The 21,584-nt window shown below is 43.1% G+C and overlaps 1 pseudogene; it reads left to right on the top strand.

The window, feature by feature from the left end:
- The first annotated feature begins 1,271 nt into the window (after positions 1–1,271).
- On the top strand, positions 1,272–1,390 carry LOC135052601 (5S ribosomal RNA; annotated as a pseudogene).
- The last annotated feature ends 20,194 nt before the right edge of the window (positions 1,391–21,584 follow it).

Raw genomic sequence — 21,584 nt, 5'->3', positions numbered from 1 at the left:
CCTAGCGACATACTGCTGTCAGCACAGCGATAGGCAGACGTTCCTACATTTCCTTATTCTAATGCTTTGTCTACTGATTGAATTTAATTGGGTGTCACCTAGCAACTTGGACAAACTATCACACTGATTATAGCGCGCGGCCTTTAACATCCTCCCTATGTGTGACGTCGGTATTCCGAAGTGAGCAAGCCCGTGCAGTGGGGGCGAAGCACATTTTCAGGATACCGTCAGCGGCCGGTCCATTAATACGTACCTTCATCATCTGCATCTTTCCAGCGTCCTTGTTCGAATCCCAATACAAACAGCACTAAGGTCACAGATAATACCCAGTTTAGCACACATAGGTAATTCAATCCTGTGCAGCTGGGTATACATTAATTTAAGTTGTGTTCATGATATATCTTTATTGTATTCTCATGTCATCTCCGATGGGATGTTCTTTAGCCTATTAGCTGCTGTTATCAGTAAATTATGTAAGGCTCACTACTTCACCCAGAGCTGGAGCTGTCTTTTTTTTCTTTAATACTAAGGTAGATTGACACCTCATCGTCTCATAAGCTGACTAATACAGCAGTAAGGGTATATCCCAATTTGACGCATTATTTGTTTGAACAATTTTCCATGTAAGTATCGTTTGTTCAGTAGGTGCTGGAATCACATTAACAGCAAACTGTGGTTACTGGTAATGCCTAGCGAGCACAGATGTGATACTTAAATCCAATACAGCTGGATAGGCTTTAAACTAAGTTCAAAGTTGGCATTTAAATTATCATCCTTTTACCACCGATGGGATGTCGTGAGCTGATCTGCTGCAGTTACACATGTTATATAGGCTCATTATCTCATTTAGAGCAGGAGTTGGTGTTTTTCTTTATCCTCAAGGAAGAATGATACTCTCTTGTCTCCTAGTAGACAATAACATTTGGAGTTGTATATTTAATGGTTATACATTGTATATTCTATAGTGATACATTTTTTCAGAATAATATCTTACAAAGCTATCTTTATGCAATAGATTCATTGTTTAAATTTGGACTACCTACTAATTTATTTAGCTACTATACACTTTTTACTTCTAATGGACTCTCATCACTGATTTAAGGGCTGTACAATGCGATTCTTGGACAAACCTGACCCTAACCTAACAGTGACAGCAGATCCGCTTTACACTTTTTTTCTGACTATTTACTCCTAAACTATTCATTTATTTCAGGCACTCCCTTGAGTGCTAGGTGGACTCTCATTAGTGATCCCGGAGTCATCTTAAGGTATACTACTATCATACCACACTGTCAACGCCCAATACCGTCTGATCTTGGAAGCAAATCAGTGTTGGGCCTAGTCAGTACCTGGATGACAGACCTCCTGGGAATACCAAGTGTTGTAGAAACCAGGGCTTCATCGGACTCTGTGCCTAACGCTAACAGCAGATCCACCCTCTATATCTTCCTTCCAGACTATTTTTCTCATCCTGTGGCATTCAGTCCATTTGTATATTTGCCTTCTGTCAGGATATACATGGGGTGTGATTTAACACCCACAGTTTAGACAAGTAGGTGACGGACTAGGCTTAGGAGTCAGTTGTGTTATTTATCCTCTGTCATTGTAGAGATTATTTCCATTTAAAGGACACATCACCAACATACTGACTCTACTATATAACCAATGGTGTTAAACCAGTTAATGATTTCATCACTTCTATATATACTTACTTTAGGTTACATCTACACATTGTCATCAATAAAAGTTACATTTTATCAGAATTAATACATTATCTTAACTTTAACCATGTGCCTAAAAATATAGTCTTCTTTCTTTTTTTCTTTTTTATTTGTCCCTACTGACTCAGGGTGCACCGCCTATTTTGCAAATCAAGGAATTAGTACCTTAGTATCTTGATGTAGGTTATATTTATTGTTAATCCTATACTGGTGAAGAACCCAATACTTTCTCCTTCATGAATGTAAATCCTGCAAAATCATTATCACATTTTTTAACATATGCAGTACAATGTATCCAAAAGTAGGGTGACATGTTCAAAGTGTTTCATTTATTTTAAACTGAACCAGAATGAGTCATGTTCCATCATTTTATATGTCTTGACATTTTTTACATGTACAGTACTGTATATGATATACTGCATAAACGGTAACAAAATTCAACAATGAACACTATAGATTTAAGTGAGTGAATGCTCTAGTATTCTCCCTCGTTCACAATGTTAGCCTAGAGCTTAACAGGATTTGTCATTGTGCATATGTAAATGCCTGTGTAAAATATGGTTTTACTGAATTTAGATTGCTTTTCCTTCAAGTACTTATTAAAATGCCCTGAATCCATTGTGCTTGAAGCAAAATTAGGCTGTGCGATAAAGATCTCATTGCCTTTAGTTACTGTACGTCTTAGAGATTTTTTTTAATAGTTCACAAAATAATTCTCATGAGTACTCAGATATTTTAAGAGTGCAGCTGAACTAAAGTTGCTGTTCCAGACAATAATACCAAAGAGTTATAGGGGCCGATTTACTGTTTTATGCTAAACTGAGTGAGGATCTATGCGACTGTTTTCCATCTACAGCTGCAATTGTTAATATTAGTATCAGAATTTGCACAAGCACCATACTACAGGAGGTGCAAGATATCCATCTGTAATGGGCTTCACTTATCTGTATGGGATAATATTGGGATCCTGGTGCTTGGGATGCTGGTGGTCAAAGCAGCATCCTGATGGTCAGGATCTCGACACCTTTTAGGTAGGTATGCTAACCCTCTACCCCCTACCTAACCCTCCCTTCCTGCAGCCTAACCCTCCCCCATTAGTGCCTAACCATTTCCCTCACTTTTTAGTGCCTAACACTCCCCTCTGAAGTCTAACTTAACCTCACCCCTCTGCAGCCTAACCCTCCCTCTAGTGTCTCTCCCTCACGCAGCCTAACACTAACCCTCCCTTGCATACTTATGATCGGGATGCCGAGAGTTGGGATTCCAGCATTGTGAGCTATGTCAGTGTAACACCCTTCCCTTGGTAACAGAGGATGAGAGTTGGGTAAGTATTGGACTAAGGGATGATCTTTCACGGCTGTGCCTCCACTCAAGCTATGACCAATAATTGGTCAGTGCAAGGCTTGCTTGAGTAAGCCTTATTTTATTTGCTTAGTTCCCCTCTTAAGTTTACATATATAATACATATATACTATTATATACCTTTCCCCACATATATATTACTATATACCTTTTTCTTTGTCTTCTTTCCTACTCCAGGATCTTCCAGTTCGGTTGTTTCCCGAGACAGACCAAGTAATTATGGTAAATATAACACTTTAATGCTTTATACCAAGTGCATCTGGTGCCAATAAACATCCAACAATTACACATACTCATGAATCTATATTAACCCTCTGTAAGCCTATACAAATATCATGCATGCAATACACAAAAAGTCCCCTCATAAAAATGACGCTTTTGGGCGCCAGAGTGACCCGGGTACTCTCAATATGATAGTGCACTTTTAATGGTAACTGTTCTCCCTTTATGCAAGGACAGCGAAAATGATACTTAGTTCTGTCTATCCTTATCCTGTAAATGCTACTTGCAATTCCTATTGTTCATTTTCCTCCTTTTGACAGTTAGAAAGTGTCTTTTGAACACACACAAATAGTAACATTAGCGGTTAGTTAATAGGGCTTGACTTTCCTACTCAGTAAGGTAAAAATGTGAAGGTGTAGTTCTGTATCAGACTAGCTAATATAGTGTATATTCTGTGACCGTGCCCTCTTGGTTCAGCCGAGGTTTTTTCCCTCGTATTGTAAGCAATGCCTCTTGACTCCTTCAGAACTAGATAGAAACCATCCCGTGCGCAAGGGCCTCTGTATCACTCGCATTAAAACATTAATTCAATTCTGTTCCAATGCACTTAAATCCCCCAGATTCGTAGTTAAACAATTTAACATAGCTCGTATGCCAGCCTATTTTCTTGCAGCGACACAATCTAATGTAATACTGCTGTAATGCAATAGGACTAATGAACTGCAGCTGATTTGAATTCACTGTAATGAAATTTCCTTTCTACCAACGCCTTACAGCTAGATTTCTTGTTTTAGTTCTTACTAGCCCCAATTAGCTTCTGGGCAAGGATATAACTATTAATGATGCCCAAAAGTCCAGTCAAGTCCTGTCTTCAGACTTACTAATCCGTGCTGCAATAAGAGGTTACAGTTCTTACAGTTCTTCCCTCTTGTACTGGAATGACACTTAGGGGTCTATTCATGTAAGAATGCGATGTTTATGTTTAACTTATCACTAAACATCGCATTCTTATTTCAGGGTTTTTTTCAGATGTTTAACGCAATTCATTAATACTTACCTGTTCCCTGATGCGATGCGGTATCCGGCTGTTCCGCGATCCCGGTTTCCCCAGTCTTCTCTCTTCATACCGCGGCTGGGATCTTCTGCACATGCGCAGTGTCCCCCTCCTGCCTCCAGGTGTCATCTGCGCATGCGCCGGGGAAACGAGACCTCCAGCGGCGGGCAAGAGCAGCAAGGAGGAGGTGACCCGGCATATGCAAATGCATATGCACTGGGTTCCTCTGATTGGCTCTTGTCACGGAAGGGGGCGGGGAGAAGGCAGGAGATGGACGTCTTCACTGCTCTTCTCCTGTACAAGCCTCCCTATCGCCTGTCTGAGATGGCGATGAGGTTTTGCGAAGGGTAACGGAAAGCTGGGCTTTCCGTTCCTACATGAATTGCAGTCACCATACAAACGTATGGTGATGCGATTCAGCCACAGAGAGGGGGAGCCGCTGGGGAAGTCTGGGACTTCTCCACGGTAACCCGCTCTGTGAATTGCGGTAAGCAGAGAAAAGCCCTGTTTACCGCAAAACAGGGCTTTTCTCTGCTGCATGAATAGACCCCTTAGGGCAATAGAGAAATCGTGACTATAAAAGTAAAGTTGCAGTTCTATTCTTCTCTAGTCACTTTGTACTATACACATTCTGATAACACTTTCCAATGTCTCCACGCTCTAATAATATGTCCATAAAGCAACTATAACACTGACTGGTATGAATTACTGGGATAAGACCAGCGGTATTTCCTAGTCAATTGTAGTCAAATGTCCTGTAGTGCAGTGATTTAGGGGTCTATTCATGTAAGAATGCGATGTTTATGTTTAACTTATCACTAAACATCGCATTCTTATTTCAGGTTTTTTTTCAGATTTCTAACGCAATTCATTAATACTTACCTGTTCCCTGACGCGATGCGGTATCCGGCTGTTCCGCGATTCCGGCTTCTCCAGTCTTCTCTCTTCATACCGCGGCTGGGGTCTTCTGCACATGCGCAGTGTCCCCCCCTGCCTCCAGGTGTCATCTGCACATGCGCCGGGGAAACGAGACCTCCAGCGGCAGGCAAGGGCAGCAAGGAGGAGGTGACCCAGCATATGCAAATGCATATGCCCTGGGCTCCTCTGATTGGCTCTTGTCACGGAAGGGGGCGGAGAGAAGGCAGGAGATGGACATTTTCACTGTTCTTCTCCTGTACAAGCCTCCCCATCGCCTGTCCTGTCAGGGACTTCTCCACGGTAACCCGCTCTGTGAATTGCGGTAAGCAGAGAAAAGCCCTGTTTACCGCAAAACAGGGCTTTTCTCTGCTGCATGAATAGACCCCTAAGTAACACCCAATTAACTTCTAATTGCAGTTTTACATTTAGATTGGTTGGTACTTTATCTCGTGCCATTTTCTCTCTCTTGAAGCTTTGATACATCTTCCCCAAAGAGAGATCTGGCTAAGGTTCGTCTAACTCGGACTCAATCAGAGATACACAAAAATGTGTTATGCGCATACAGATCTAGCCAATCCCAACTTGGCTGCGACTAGGTACACTAACGATCCATTTTCCACAGGGTGCATGCAGATCTATATGCACGTACGTATATTCGCACCATAGAAAGCCCATAGGCTTTCTATGGTGCGATCACAGGTGAAATAGTCGCAGCCTGTCGCACCAAGTCACACGCGCAATTCATATACCCATGTGGTACATCGCGGCTACATCTGTACACTATAAACAAATAAACACAAAAAGTTTTTATGCTAATTAAGGCTCTGTGCATGAATGCAAACTAATATTGGTTCACTTTGGTTACGGAACACAGTAGTACTGTTGAAGATTTTGCCAATTCTTCCAAATATAAATGATACAAACCATACACTGGCGCCTAAACATAGGAGACATTAAAAAAAGGTATAAATTTGATAAAAGTAAAAACCAATAAAGACAAAAAAATAACAGTTTTCATATATTTTGTAGCTTTACTGCCTTTTACTTTTATATGCACAAGCGCTGTATGCTAAAACTCTCTATTCATGTCCATGGAAACAGGTGCATCTAACTTAGAATCAATCAGTCCTATAGTTTACAAATATGAAATAAAATATTTGAATAAAAATTTAGGGCCCTATTCAGTATGGATTGCATCTCAGATGAGATTGCATACTGATGATTTTTGGGCCAGTGCACACTCATTCCGCGCGTGCATGGCCCAGAAGATGTGTTCGCATCTCAGTGATGCTAAGGCCTCTACCTAATTGAAAAGGAAGTGGCATTCACGGGGAGGTTGGGGGTGGTGACATGGCATTGTGGGGGTAGGGCATCCGGAATGTGAACTGGCCTGGGCAATTTTTGGAGTGGCCATGTGGCATCACATGTGGCCGTTGCAACAGGTAAAATGGCCGCCTGGCGCCTGCCTCCGCAGCCAGGCTTTGCAGGTGTGGGGGCATCCCTTATTTTGCAGGGGCAGTGATGCAATCTCAATTGAATTGCAATCGCATCGCTGGCAGCTATTTGCGATCGCACGCAGTTGCAGTTTTGATAATTTAGCAAAACTGCAGCTGATGCTGAATGAGGGCTTTAATCCATATGTTGCCTGATATCCATGTATATCCATACTGCATATATAATCCATTTTGATTGTTATCGCAAAAGTAGCACAAGTGTGATATCCCATAGAGGTGAGAATGCAGCTGGTACGATGATTGGTGCAAGCTGGAGCTAGCTCTGTCAAACAACTGTCTGACTTTTTCATTCGGTGGTGACTCCAGCGCCAGATTAAGGGCCTGGTTTTGAAATTTATGATGGTTCTATATTGTGCACTTCCAAAAGGAAAGTGACCAGCACTGGATGGGTGGGTGCCGTAACCAGTGCTGTGGGTATGGTCTGTTCAGGGGTGTGTGGCTGGCATCATGACTGGCATATCTAGCATGCTTATCTTGAACTACCTCAATCTCCCTAGCCTCCTCACACACATCATGGTAGGCTGACTGTAGTCATCTATGGTGACGAACAGGGCACATATTGTACCATGTTTGTGCAGGCACAGGTATAAGTATTTCTGCCCGTACTACACAACCTCTCCAACCACCCATTAAAATTTCTCTCTCCCATCCATCAATGCTGTTTCCAGAAAATTTTACCCACTACCACTCACAGAGACCATCCCTCTAATACTGAAATATTTCTCATTTACCATTGCACCCCAACCTCATACCACACTGAAATATCACTCACTCCCCACCACACCCTAACCCCATGTTTTACCATCTGTAATTCCTCTCACCACCACTCCCTGTCAATGTAACTGACAAATTAAAATACCCCTCATAATGCCACATAACAGACACACAGATACTCCTTACTAACATCATGTCCTGCCCACATAACAGACACACAAATACCCCTTACTAACATCATGCCCATGACCACATAACAGACACACAGATACCCCTTACTAATATCATGTCCTGACCGCATTACAGACACACAAACACCCCTTACTAACATCATGCCCATGACCACATAACAGACACAAATACCCCTCACTCACATCATGCCCTGACCACATAACAGACATACAAATACGCCTTACTAACATCATGCTCTGACCACATAACCGACACAAATACCCGTAACTTACATCAATCATTGACCACATAACAGACACAGAAATATCACTTACTAAAATTATGCCCTGACCACATAACAGGCACACAAATATCCCTTACTAACATCATTCCCTGATCACATAACAGTCGAAATTTGACAAAACAATAAATTCCAAAAGCAAATTTCTTTAACATTTGAATTTATTAAATTAAATAGTTCTACTACTCGGGGGAACCATTCAACTCAGGGGACCAATTAATTTTTCCTGCTACCTGAGAAGCTTCTACATTTGATACTGTTGCTGTGCCTGGGATAGGAGGGAAGGCTGTTCTGGTAGGTGTTCATAGAAAGCAAAAAAAAAATGGCCCAAACACAGTACATAAATACATACACATGTTCTCTACACTGGCTGCACTGTAATGTCAGTCATTTAGTGACTCTGCTGGAAGCAATGAGCAGGGAGCCGGATCCTGTGTCTCTATTGATGCTCTCTGTCAAGGAGTCGGGAAGGTGCTATCCTGTATTAGCACTTAGTAGTTGCCCCTTCCACTTGCATATTTTTTGGGTGCAGTAATGTATGGTGTACCCTTAAGAATTTAGCCATGGGTATGCCGTACCCACCACGTCAGGCTCACTGTGACTGTGCTGAGTTGCCGCTGTGAGCGGGTACTGCTGCTGCCGCTGTGTGCCTCTGCATCGGCGCCCTCCCCTTCCCATCCAGCTGGGAGCATGAACGTGACATCATCAAACTCCCGCGGGAGGGGCGGTGGGCACGCAGAGGACCCGGAGGGCTGGCTGGGCGTGTTAGGCTTGAGCAGCACTGCAGCAGCAAGTCGACAACTTGCAGGGTCATTCAGGAAGAGCCGCGCTGCATTAGGAGCAGTCACTGTCTGGGGCCGAGCACATCATCTCTTGGAAGGGACGGGGAGCAGGCTGACTGCCTGAGGAACAGACAGTGTACTGTTTGTACTAGTCTAGCATATTGTATATCTGGCACTGTGGAGGCATTGTATATATGGCACTGTAGGGGCAATGTATAACTGGCACAGAGGGGCAATGTATATCTGGCACTGTGGGGGCAATGTATATCTGGCCCAGGGGGGAACTGTATATAGATGGGTCCACGCTCATCTTGGCTTCTCTGCTGCGTCTAGGCACACCATGGTTTATTAACATAAGCCCTTCATCTATTGCAGACAGGAGGGGGCATTTAAACAGACAGCCACTGGTGGTAAAAGGAAAATATAGTCTTTCCTGTCTCCTTTGTACCCTATTTGGTGGTGTGGGCCTAATTTCATCTGGGGCCTGAGGCAGCATCTCCATGCGCCCCATTGTCATTCCAGCCCTGGGTAATTCCCAACTCTGACTACGAAGAGGTAAAGGTTCCCCAACCAGACGTAGACAATGAAAAACAACACTGCCAAAGCAATCTAAATGTATTTCTATTAATCCAAACTTACTGGAAACTATAGACTTTGTTCAAACATTTCAATAAACACATAATAAATTACATAAATCACAATAACTTTTGCTGTTTCTGTTTTTCAAAATAGAATATAATATCTTTGACTGTTACAGCTATTTCAAAAATATACAAATGTAATTTAAATGAGATTGAATTTGATTTCTTATTCTAATTGATGTTTCCTTATACTAAATTAGTATGTCCTTCACACATTGGGGGTCATACCGAGTTGATCGCATGTAGCAACTTTTTGAAGTGACTCTATATTAAACATAGAACTTGTGTATAATAATTAGAGATGTGCACCGGAAAATTTTCGGGTTTTGGTTTTGGATTCGGTTCCACGGTCGTGTTTTGGATTCGGACACGTTTTGGCAAAACCTCCCTGAAATTTTTTTGTCGGATTTGGGTGTGTTTTGGATTCGATTGTTTTTTTTTTTAAACCCTCAAAAACAGCTTAAATCATAGAATTTGGGGGTCATTTTGATCCCATAGTATTATTAACCTTAATAACCATAATTTACACTCATTTCCAGTCTATTCTGAACACCTCACACCTCACAATATTATTTTTAGTCCTAAAATTTGCACCGAGGTTGCTGGATGACTAAGCTAAGCGACCCAAGTGGGCAGCACAAACACCTGGCCCATCTAGGAGTGGCACTGCAGTGTCAGACAGGTTGGCACTTAAAAAAAATTGCCCGAAACATCACATGATGCAAAGATAAATAAAAAAAAAGAGGTGCAAGATGGAATTGTCCTTGGGCCCTCCCACCCAACCTTATGTTGTATAAACAGGACATGCACACTTTAACAAACCCATCATTTCCATGACAGGGTCTGCCACACGACTGTGGCTGAAATGGCTGGTTGGTTTGTGCCCCCACCAAAAAAGAAGCAATCAATCTCTCCTTGCACAAACTGGCTCTACAGAGGCAAGATGTCCACCTCCTCCTCATCGTCCGATTCATCACCCCTTTCCCTGTGTACATCCCCCTCCTCACAGAGTATTAATTCGTCCCCACTGGAATCCACCATCTCAGGTCCCTGTGTACTTTCTGGAGGCAATTGCTGGTGAATCTCTCCACGGAGGAATTGATTATAATTAATTTTGATGAACATCATCGTCTCCACATTTTGTGGAAGCAACCTCGTACGCCGATCGCTGACAAGGTGACCGGCTGCACTAAACACTCTTTTGGAGTACACACTGGAGGGGGGGCAACTTAGGTAAAATAAAGCCAGTTTGTGCAAGGGCCTCCAAATTGCTTCTTTTTCCTGCCAGTATACTGGCAGGAAAAAGCATACAGTAGACTGTCTGACGTGGCTACTTGGATGCTGTCACTCATATAAGCCTCCACCATTCTTTCAATGGTGACAGAATCATATGCAGTGACAGTAGAAGACATGTCAGTAATTGTTGGCAGTTCCTTAAGTCTGGACCAGATGTCAGCACTCGCTCCAGACTGCCCTGCATCATCGTCAGTGGGTGGGCTCGGAACTCTTAGCCTTTTCCTCGCAGCCCCAGTTGTGGGAGAATGTGAAGGAGGAGCTGTTGACGGGTTACGTTCAGCTTGACTTGACAATTTTCTCACCAGCAGGTCTTTGAACCTCTGCAGACTTGTGTCTGCCAGAAAGAGAGATACAACGTAGTCTTTAAACCTAGGATCGAGCATGGTGGCCAAAATGTAGTGCTCTGATTTCAACAGATTGTGCACCGTGAATCCTGGTTAAGCGAATGAAGGGCTCCATCCACAAGTCCCACATGCCTAGCGGAATCGCTCCGTATTAGCTCCTCCTTCAATCTCTCCAGCTGCTTCTGCAAAATCCTGATGAGGGGAATGACCTGACTCAGGCTGGCAGTGTCTGAACTGACTTCATGTGTGGCAAGTTCAAAGGGTTGCAGAACCTTGCACAACATTGAAATCATTCTCCACTGCGTTTGAGTCAGGTGCATTCCCCCTACTTTGCCTATATCGTAGGCAGATGTATAGGCTTGAATTGCATTTTGCTGCTCCTCCATCCTCTGAAGCATATAGAGAGTTGAATACCACCTCGTTACCACCTCTTGCTTCAGATGATGGCGGGGCAGGTTCAGGAGTGTTTGCTGGTGCTCCTGTTTTTGGCACGTGGTGGCTGAGTGCCGAAAGTGGCCTGCAATTCTTCGGGCCACCGACAGCATCTCTTGCATGCCCCTGTCATTTTTTAAATAATTCTACACCACCAAATTCAATGTATGTGCAAAACATGGGACGTGCTGGAATTTGCCCAGATGTAATGCACGCACAATATTGGTGGCGTTGTCCGATGTCACAAATCCCCAGGAGAGTCCAATTGGGGTAAGCCATTTTGCGATGATGTTCCTCAGTTTCCGTAAGAGGTTGTCAGCTGTGCGCCTCTTCTGGAAAGCGGTGATACAAAGCGTAGCCTGCCTAGGAACGAGTTGGCATTTGCGAGAAGCTGCTACTGGTGCCGCCGCTGCTGTTCTTGCTGCGGGAGGCAATACATCTACCCAGTGGGCTGTCACAGTCATATAGTCTTGAGTCTGCCCTGCTCCACTTGTCCACATGTCCGTGGTTAAGAGAACATTGGGTACAACTGCATTTTTTAGGACACTGGTGAGTCTTTTTCTGATGTCTGTGTACATTCGCGGTATCGCCTGCCTAGAGAAGTGGAACCTAGATGGTATTTGGTACCGGGAACACACTACCTTAAGAAATTCTCTAATTGCCTGTGAACTAACAGCGGATACAGGATGCACGTCTAACACCAACACAGCTGCCAAGGCCTTAGTTATCTGCTTCGCAACAGGGTGACTGCTGTGATATTTCATCTTCCTCGCAAAGGTCTGTTGGACAGTCAATTGTTTATTGGAAGTAGTTCAAGTGGTCTTCCAAATTCCCCTCTGGAATGATGATTGACTCCCAGCAGCAACAACAGCAGAGCCAGGAGCAGTAGGCATTACACTCAAGGATCCATCGGATTAATCCCAGGCAGGAGAGGACTCATCAGACTTGCCAGTGACATGGCCTGCAGGACTATTGGCTTTCCTGTCTAAGGAGGAAATTGACACTGAGAGAGTTGGTGGTGTGGTTTGCAGGAGCTTGGGTACAAGAGGAAGGGATTTAGTTGTCAGTGGACTGCTTCCGCTGTCACCCAAAGTTTTTGAACTTGTCAATGACTTGTGATGAATGCGCTCCAGGTGACGTATAAGGGAGGATGTTCCTAGGTGGTTAACGTCCTTACCCCTACTTATTACAGCTTGACAAAGGCAACACACGGCTTGACACCTGTTGTCCGCATTTCTGTTAAAATAATTCTACACCGAAGAGGTGATTTTTTTTGTAATTTGACCAGGCATGTCAATGGCCATATTCATCCCATGGACAACAGGTGTCTCCCTGGGTGCCTGACTTAAACAAACCACCTCACCATCAGAATCCTCCTTGTCAATTTCCTCCTCAGTGCCAACAACACCCATATCCTCATCCTGGTGTACTTCAACAGTGACATCATCAATTTGACTGTCAGGAACTGGACTGTGGGTGCTCCTTCCAGCACTTGCAGGGGGCGTGCAAATGGTGGAAGGCGCCTCCTCTTCCCGTCCAGTGTTGGGAAGGTCAGGCATCGCAACCGACACAATTGGACTCTCCTTGGGGATTTGTGATTTAGAAGAACGCACAGTTCTTTGCTGTGCTTTTGCCAGCTTAAGTCTTTTCATTTTTCTAGTGGGAGGATGAGTGATTCCATCCTCATGTGAAGCTGACCCACTAGTCATGAGGAACGTATGAGAAGGCCTTAGCCGTTCCTTGCCACTCCGTGTCGTAAATGGCATATTGGCAAGTTTACACTTCTCCTCAGATGCTCTTAATTTAGAATTTTGGGTCATTTTACTGAACTTTTGTTTTTTGGATTTTAAATGCTCTCTACTATGACATTGGTCATCGGCCTTGGCAGACGACGTTGAGGGCATTTCATCGTCTCGGCCATGACTAGTGGCAGCAGCTTCAGCACAAGATAGAAGTGGACCTTGATTTTTACCTATTTTACCCTCCACATTTTTGTTCTCCATTTTTTAATGTGTGGAATTATATGCCAGTAATATATCAATAGCAATGGCCTACTGTACTGTCTGTACTACTACTACTACTGGTCACCAAAATGCTGCACTGTCCTACTATTTACTGCTCACAACAATGCGTCACAGATATGGATAGTATACTTGACACAGAGTTGCAAGATACAGCAATGGCCTTCTGTAGTGTACTATATGTATACTGCTGGTCACCAAAATGCTGCACTGTCCTACTATATATACTGCTCACAATAATGCAGTACAGATATAGATAGTATACTTGACACAGAGCTGCAAAATACAGCAATGGCCTATTGTACTGTACTATATGTATACTGCTGGTCACCAAAATGCTGCACTTTCCTACTATATACTGCTCACAATAATGCAGCACAGATATGGATAGTATACTTGACACAGAGCTGCAAGATACAGCAATGGCCTACTGTACTGTACTATATGTATACTGCAGGTCACCAAAATGCTGCACTGTCCTACTATATACTGCTCACAATAATGCAGCACAGATATGGATAGTATACTTGACACAGAGCTGCAAGATACAGCAATGGCCTAATGTACTTTACTATATGTATACTGCTGGTAACCATAATGCTACACTGTCCTACTATATACTGCTCACAACAATGCAGCACTGATATGGACAGTATACTTGACACAGAGCTGCAAGATACAGCAATGGCCTACTGTACTGTACTATATGTATACTGCTGGTCACCAAAATGCTGCACTGTTCTTATATATACTGCTCACAATAATGCAGCACAGATATGGATAGTGTACTTGACACAGCTGCAAGATACAGCAATGGCCTACTGTACTGTACTATATGTATACTGCTGGTCACCAAAATGCTGCACTGTACTACTATATACTGCTCACAATAATGCAGCACAGATATGGATAGTATACTTGACACAGAGCTGCAAGATACAGCAATGGCCTACTGTAATGTACTATATGTATACTGCTGGTCACCAAAATCCTGCACTGTCCTACTATATACTGCTCACAATAATGCAGCACAGATATGGATATTATTCTTGACACAGAGCAGCAAGATACAGCGATGGCCTACTGTACTGTACTATATGTATACTGCTGGTCACAAAAATGCTGCACTGTCCTACTATATACTGCTCACAATAATGCAGCGCAGATATGGATAGTATACTTGACACAGAGCAGCAAGATACAGCAATGGCCTACTGTACTGTACTATATGTATACTGCTGGTCACCAAAATGCTGCACTGTCCTACTATATACTGCTCACAATAATGCAGCACAGATATGGATAGTATACTTGACACAGCTGCAAGATACAGCAATGGCCTACTGTACTGTACTATATGTATACTGGTTGTCACCAAAATGTTGCACTGTCCTACTATATACTTCTCACAATAATGTAGCACAAATATGGATAGTATACTTGACACAGAGCTGCAAGATACAGCAATGGCCTACTGTACTGTACTACTTTAATTATATACTGGTGGTCCCCACAATGCAGCACACTGAGCACAGATATTTGCAGCACACTGAGCACAGATATGGAGCGTTTTCAGGCAGAGAACGTAGATATTTTTAGCACACTAAGCACAGATATTTGCAGCACACTGAGCACAGATATTTGCAGCACACTGACCACAGATACGGAGCTTTTCAGGGAGAGAATGCAGCCACATCCTCTCCGTTCATTCTCCAATGGACGAGTGAAAATGGCGGCAACGCGCGGCTCTTTATATAGAATACAAATCTTGCGTGAATCCGGCAGCGGGATGATGACGTTAGGCCGCGTTCGGGTTAACCAAGCAAGGCGGGAAGATCCGAGGTTGCCTCAGAACCGTGTAAAATAGGTGAAGTTCGGGGGGGGTTCGGATCTCGACGAACCGAACCCGCTCATCTCTAATAATAATGAGGTTGTTTCACCAAATCAAATGACATTAAACAGGATGCAGCTTCCCCTCCAGGAGTATGCACAAAAACAATTGGACGGGTCTATCAGCTTGGCTTCCAATGTGGTATCATAAGTACTGTACCAGCCACTGGTAGCAACTTGACTTTAGATAGCTTGTATTTCTCATTAGCAAATCTCTCTCTAGTGGCTTGCTGCTTGTCTCTTTATCTCTTTTGCTGATAAGTCTCCCCAGTCTTTGTTTTTCTCTCTCAGCAGCTTACCTTACTCAATGGTGTCCTCCAGCTCTCCTCTTCCAACAGCGCTGTCACTACTCCAACCTCTCTTATGTAAATCAACTTTGTTTAAAATGGTGCTGGTCTCTATGCCTCTTTTCCAAAATTGCAAATGTGGGGTATCAAACATGGCCTGGGACCCTTACATAAATTAAATATGTGAGCATAATGCACTACATATAAACCATACCTCTCAGCTGCCCCCATTTTGGCTGGACAGTCTAATTTTTCAGATTGTCTCTTTGTCCCACCTGCGGGCCACAGTGTCCCACAGGGGGGGAGGGGCAGTTGGGAGAACCTCCTTCATTTGCTGCTCTACATAGAAGAGCAGCGTGAACAGATGCTGTGCGCAGATAGGGACAGAGGAAATGATCAGCAGCTCACCATTTATTTCTCAGGCTCATCCAAATTTACTTAGTGAACAGTCAAATCATTGCAAATTAGGTTTATGGGATAATAAGCAGACACTGCACTATATACAGCATCTTTGTACAGCCTAAACATTAGCTTTTCCTATCTAGCTTATGCAATAGGCTGAGGCCATGCACACAAATCTTTAATAAGTATTCAGTAAATTAGCATAAAATGTATTCTCAGCTGTGGCACAACAGTGACATTTGCTTTGTCTCTGATAATCGTCTAGCCTAAGGCACATTGTCTTGTAAATTTGAGGAACTGGTTATGCTGTCAAAGGCTGTTTACTGCAGCAATGGGAAGAGTGGATCTGAAATTATTAGCCACTTGTCAGGGACAATTTCTATATTGTGTTATGTAGCAAAAAAGCTTTTGTGCAACATCTGACAAATGCATTTGGATTATCCCGAGGGGTCCCAGCAAAATGCATAAATGAGAGAGATAAACAACTATATTCTAACTATTGTATACTGATGAAAAACAGTCATTAAAGAGATACCAATACCAACTATAATGTATCTAGAGAAGTAACTACATTTTTTGCATTCCAAGTTATTATTGCTTCTGAAATAAAAATACTGGAGCACCATTTCACCATGTCCCACCCTCTGAATTCTTATTTGCATCATAGTTACTTTACTTAGTGTGCCCTAGGTACTGTGAATTAGTATATTATTTTGCAAAGGTATTGGCATAAAGTCACAGATTAAGCAATGATGCATGACACAAGGCATGGTTTGAATCACTAGTATTGGAGCTCTGTCTTTTGTCTTTTTATCTAGATTAGTGAATGAGTCACTCACTCACAGAAGGTACATGAAATGCTAAGTCAGTATTTAGAGTGCCTGTGTATTGTATATTTGTCACGTTAGTGAGTCGAATAAAACACATGTTTTGAGACAAAGTCTATGGCAGGATGCTTAGCGCAGAGTCTGTGGTGCGCCAAATAGAGTCATTTGTTGCAATTTCAGGACAGGTCTATGTGTGGGTGTAGTATGGTATGCCGGCTGTCGGGGTCCCGGCGCACAGCATTCCGGCACCAAAATCCCGACTGCCGGCATACCGACAGGGTGGTGAGCACAAATGAGCCCCTTGCGGGCACGCTGTGCTCGCCATGCTGCGGGCATGGTGGCGCGCTTCGCGCACCATGCTATTTATTCTCCCTCCAGGAGGGTCGTGGACCCCCAAGAGGCAGAAATGGTGTTGGTATGCTGGCTGTCGGGATTCCGGCACCGGTATACTGTGCGCTGGGAGCCCGACAGCTGGCAAACTGAAGACCACCCGTATGTAGACAAGGAAAATTTATTGGAGGTAATTTATGAGGCTATGGTCTCCCCATCCCATACTTCCTAAGTAGCCAATAGTCATGTACATATACAGATGTAGCCATGCTCATCTTTGCTGTGATGCAGCATGCAGAAACTCAGCTTAGCGCAAAGCTTGATAGGTTGCGACTATTCAATGAATGGAGTGATCGCTGACTGCGAATAGTTGCAGCCTGGCACGCAATGCAGCATGCCGCATCACAGTAAGATCTGCATGCCTACATTTGTAACAGCAGATTTCAAAGGGTTAAATAAATCATAAGAAGCCTTTAAAAAAAAAAAAGCATAATCAATTTAGGAAGCATGCAGATGAATATATCAACACTGTTTAGTAAGTTGTAATAAATCAGACTTTCTTTAAAGATAACAATTGTTTAATGATATTTGATCAATACAGCTACACTATTATGCAATTTTTTTGTAATGTATCATGAATGCATTAAAGAGCTACAGTAACTCCAGATGGTGTCCGGATTGTATGGTGACACTACTTAGGTCGACAGTCAATAGAGCGACCACTATTGGTCGACATTGACATGGCTGACATAAGGAAAAGGTTGACACATTAAAAAGGGCAACACAGGACAAGTCGACAAATGAAAAGATCAACATGGCTTTTTTAATTGTTAACTTAATCAGACTTTACCATCAACGTGGACTATGATTGGGAATAGTAACCTGATTTAAGTGCAGTGGTATCGGAGTGAGGCAGCTTGCACGCAGCATGGTTAGCGAAGTGAGTTATGCAAGGGGATGCGGTGCATAATTGGGGTTCCTGGTAGTGATGAGCGGGTTCGATTTCTTGGAAACCGAACCCCCCCGAACTTCACCCTTTTTACACGGGTCCGAGCCATACTCGGATTCTCCCGTATGGCTCGGGTAACCCGAGCGCGCCCGAACGTCATCATCCCGCTGTCGGATTCTCGCGAGATTCGGATTCTATATAAGCAGCCGCGCGTTGCCGCCATTTTCACTCGTGCATTGGAAATGTTAGGAAGAGGACGTGGCTGGCGTCCTCTCCGTTATTGTTGAACTTGATTGTGCTGTGCACTATTGCTTAATTGTGGGGAGGGCTGGGGAGTAGCTGTATATAGGAGGAGTACAGTGAAGAGTTTTGCTGATCAGTGACCACCAGTTCCCCGTTCTCTGCCTGAAAAAAACACTCCATATCTGTGCTCACAGTGTGCTGCATATATCTGTGCTCACACTGCTTAATTGTGGGGACTGGGGAGCAGCTGTATTATATAGCAGGAGTAAAGTGCAGAGTTTTGTTGACAGTGACCACCAGTATACGTTGTCTGCCTGAAAAACACTCCATATCTGTGCTTAGTGTGCTGCTTTATTGTGGGGACTGGGTACCACCAGTAATATTATATAGGAGGAGTACAGTGCAGAGTTTTGCTGACCAGTGACCACCAGTATATAATATATAGCATTACGGTACAGTAGCCAACTGCTGTACCTACCTCTGTGTCGTCATTAGGTATACTATCCATCTACATTCTATACCTGTGGTGCATTTCAGTTTTGCAGTTTGCTGACACAGTGACCACCAGTATACTATATATAGCAGTACGGAAGACCACTGCTATACCTACCTCTGTGTCGTCATTCATTAAGTATACTATCTATCTACATTCTATACCTGTGGTGCATTTTAGTTTTGCAGTTTGCTGACACAGTGACCATCAGTATACTATATATAGCAGTACGGAAGGCCACTGCTGTACCTACCTCTGTGTCGTCATTCATTAAGTATACTATCCATCTACATTCTATACCTGTGGTGCATTTTAGTTTTGCAGTTTGCTGATACAGTGACCACCAGTATACTATATATAGCAGTACGGTACGGAAGGCCACTGCTGTACCTACCTCTGTGTCGTCATTCATTAAGTATACTATCCATCTACATTCTATACCTGTGGTGCATTTTAGTTTTGCAGTTTGCTGATACAGTGACCACCAGTATACGATATATAACAGTACGGAAGGCCACTGCTGTACCTACCTCTGTGTCGTCATTCATTAAGTATACTATCCATCTACATTCTATACCTGTGGTGCATTTTAGTTTTGCAGTTTGCTGACACAGTGACCACCAGTATACTATATATAGCAGTACGGTACGGAAGGCCACTGCTGTACCTACCTCTGTGTCGTCATTCATTAAGTATACTATCCATCTACATTCTATACCTGTGGTGCATTTTAGTTTTGCAGTTTGCTGATACAGTGACCACCAGTATACTATATATAGCAGTACGGAAGGCCACTGCTGTACCTACCTCTGTGTCGTCATTCGTTAAGTATACTATCCATCTACATTCTATACCTGTGGTGCATTTTAGTTTTGCAGTTTGCTGACACAGTGACCACCAGTATACTATATATAGCAGTACGGAAGGCCACTGCTGTACCTACCTCTGTGTCGTCATTCATTAAGTATACTATCCATCTACATTCTATACCTGTGGTGCATTTAAGTTTTGCAGTTTGCTGACACAGTGACCACCAGTATACTATATATAGCAGTACGGTACGGAAGGCCACTACTGTACCTACCTCGGTGTCGTCATTCATTAAGTATACTATCCATCTACATTCTATACCTGTGGTGCATTTTAGTTTTGCAGTTTGCTGACACAGTGACCACCAGTATACTATATATAGCAGTATGGAAGGCCACTGCTGTACCTACCTCTGTGTCGTCATTCATTAAGTATACTATCCATCTACATTCTATACCTGTGGTGCATTTTAGTTTTGCAGTTTGCTGACACAGTGACCACCAGTATACTATATATAGCAGTACGGTACGGAAGGCCACTGCTGTACCTACCTCTGTGTCGTCATTCATTAAGTATACTATCCATCTACATTCTATACCTGTGGTGCATTTTAGTTTTGCAGTTTGCTGACACAGTGACCACCAGTATACTATATATAGCAGTACGGAAGGCCACTGCTGTACCTACCTCTGTGTCGTCATTCATTAAGTATACTATCCATCTACATTCTATACCTGTGGTGCATTTTAGTTTTGCAGTTTGCTGACACAGTGACCACCAGTATACTATATATAGCAGTACGGTACGGAAGGCCACTACTGTACCTACCTCTGTGTCGTCATTCATTAAGTATACTATCCATCTACATTCTATACCTGTGGTGCATTTTAGTTTTGCAGTTTGCTGACACAGTGACCATCAGTATACTATATATAGCAGTATGGAAGGCCACTGCTGTACCTACCTCTGTGTCGTCATTCATTAAGTATACTATCCATCTACATTCTATACCTGTGGTGCATTTTAGTTTTGCAGTTTGCTGACACAGTGACCACCAGTATACTATATATAGCAGTACGGTACGGAAGGCCACTGCTGTACCTACCACTGTGTCGTCATTCATTAAGTATACTATCCATCTACATTCTATACCTGTGGTGCATTTTAGTTTTGCAGTTTGCTGACATAGTGACCACCAGTATACTATATATAGCAGTACGGTACGGAAGGCCACTGCTGTACCTACCTCTGTGTCATCAAGTATACTATCCATCCATACCTGTGGTGCATTTCAGATGTGCGCAGTAAATATAGTAGTATGCCATTGCTATTGATACTGGCATATAATTCCACACATTAAAAAATGGAGAACAAAAATGTGGAGGTTAAAATAGGGAAAGATCAAGAACCACTTCCACCTCGTGCTGAAGCTGCTGCCACTAGTCATGGCAGAGACGATGAAATGCCATCAACATCATCTGCAAAGGCCGATGCCCAATGTCATAGTAGAGAGCATGTAAAATCCAAATAACAAAAGTTCAGTAAAATGACCCAAAAATCAAAATTAAAAGCATCTGAGGAGAAGCGTAAACTTGCCAATATGCCATTTACGACACGGAGTAGCAAGGAACAGCTGAGGCCCTGGCCTATGTTCATGGCTAGTGGTTCAGCTTCACATGAGGTTGGAAGCACTCATTCTCTCGCTAGAAAAATGAAAAGACAAGCTGGCAAAAGCACAGCAAAGAACTGTGCGTTCTTCTAAATCACAAATCCCCAAGGAGAGTCCAATTGTGTCGGTTGCGATGCCTGACCTTCCCAACACTGGACGGGAAGAGCTTGCGCCTTCCACTATTTGCACGC

This window comes from Pseudophryne corroboree, chromosome 2 (genome assembly GCF_028390025.1).
Source record: "Pseudophryne corroboree isolate aPseCor3 chromosome 2, aPseCor3.hap2, whole genome shotgun sequence".
Classification (NCBI taxonomy): Eukaryota; Metazoa; Chordata; class Amphibia; order Anura; family Myobatrachidae; genus Pseudophryne; species Pseudophryne corroboree.
Note: the sequence above shows the minus strand (reverse complement) of the source record. Positions and strands in the feature narration are given on the sequence as shown.